The sequence below is a fragment of the Eschrichtius robustus genome, chromosome 3, assembly GCF_028021215.1.
Source record: "Eschrichtius robustus isolate mEscRob2 chromosome 3, mEscRob2.pri, whole genome shotgun sequence".
NCBI classification, from domain to species: Eukaryota; Metazoa; Chordata; class Mammalia; order Artiodactyla; family Eschrichtiidae; genus Eschrichtius; species Eschrichtius robustus.
In genome coordinates this window covers 25,937,308-25,939,302 of record NC_090826.1, presented here as the reverse complement: position 1 = coordinate 25,939,302, position 1,995 = coordinate 25,937,308, and positions in this window count along the sequence as shown.

The following is a 1,995-nucleotide window of genomic DNA, read 5'->3' as shown; positions in this document are numbered from 1 at the left end:
AGTGGGTGTGAAAAGAAAACAGCAAAGAACACTGAGAAGGAGATGCCAGTGAGGTAGGAGGAAAGTCAGAAGAGCAAGATGTCCTGGAAGCCATGTGAAGAAAGTGTGTGAAGGAGAAGGAAAGTGATCAATAGTGTTAAATAAGATACTGATGGTTCACGTAAGATAAGAACTGCAGGGAATTCCCTATCGGTCCAGTGGTTAAGACTCCAAGTTCTCACTGCCGAGGGTCTGAGTTCAGTCCCTGCTTGGGGAACTAAGATCCCCACAAGCTGGGCACTGCAGCCAGAAAGAAAAAAAAAAGAATTGCAAATTGGCCATTGCTCTTGGCATCCTACCAAAAGTGATTCAAAGGACCGTGGGGAGGCAAAAACCTCAGCGAAGAGAGGTCAAGAGAGAATGGAGACAGTGAGTATAGGGAATTCTTTCAGGAGTTTTGCTGTAAAGGGGCGTAGGGAAATAGTGACAGATTAAGAGAGGGTGAGTTTTTGTTTGCTTGCTATTAAGATGCGAGAAATAACAGCATGCATGATGACAGAAATAATCCTGTGGGCTTCCCTGGTGACGCAGTGGTTAAGGATCCGCCTGTCAATACAGGGGACATGGGTTCTAGCCCTGGTCCAGGAAGATCCCACATGCCGCGGAGCAACTAAGCCTGTGCGCCACAACTACTGAGCCTGCGCTCTAGAGCCCGCGAGCCACAACTACTGAAGCCCACGCACCTAGAGCCCATGCTCCACAACAAGAGAAGACACTGCAGTGAGAAGCCTGCGCACCACAATGAAGAGTAGCTCCTGCTCACTGCAACTAGAGAAAGCCCGCTCACAGCAACAAAGACCCAACGCAGCCAAAAATAAATAAATAAATTTATTAAAAAAAAAAAAAAGAAAGAATCCTGGAAAGAGGGAAAACAAAATGGCGGGGGGGGAGAATTACTAAAGCTACACCCATAGACAAGGGATGATAGATAACTAATAAGGACCTACTGTAGAGCACAAGAAACGCTTCTCAATACCCTGTAATGACCTATATGGGAAAAGAATCTAAAAAAGACTGGATATGTATGTATGTATAACTGAGTCACTTTGCTGTACAGCAGAAACTAACATAACATTGTAAATCAACTGTACTCCAATAAAAATTTAAAAAAGAGAGAGAGACAATGGGATCTAGGCCAAAGTATGAGGGCGCAGATGCAGGCAGGTAGCAGGTGAGGCAGTAAGAGCAGGGGAAGCCTCCTCCGGAAAATCTCTGCCTCTCTCTCTCTCTGTCTCTCTCTCTCTCACACACACACACACACACTCAATCCTCCTCCTCCAGACTGTCTCAGGATTCCTCCAGACCACATCCAGCTCACGTTGTTTTGAGTTGGGTCGCCAAGAGCTGAGGTAACTAAATGTGTCTCTCCCATTTCCTGAGAGCACCCCCCTAGAGGCTGCATCGAAGTCACCTCTGAATTTTCCTCCACACACCTCCAAACCCCGGCCCAGAGCTCCGCAGACTGCGCTTGCTGAATTAGCCCGAAGAGACCCCAGGCAACTGCTACGTGGCGGGTTTCATAAAGGGAGGCGGTCCTAGCCCTGCGCTCAGGGACTCAGACATTCGAGCCCCAGGCCGGCTCGTTCCCTTCCTCCCCTCTACTCCCAGCAATCCGAACCCCCAGTCGCAGGGCTGATCTTGACCCAAAGCAGCCACCATATCGGATGTCAGGGTATACTGAGAGAGGTTCGAAGTTGGTGGGGGTGGGGCTAACACTTGGGGTGGGGCCTGAAGACAGTACTGGGTGAGGATTGGGCCGAGCGTTCAGGAGCCGAGTTTTAAGTCCGAACTCTGGACCGAGACTGGACCTCGTTTAAGGAGGCGGAGCCTAATGAGGGAACGGGGTGGAGATTGGGCTGAGGGCGGTGTCGGCGCGAGGATTGGGCCGCGCGCTCGGGGGCGGTGCTTGAGGGGGCGGTGCCTGTCGGAAGTCAAAGGTCAGTAAATAGTGGTGAT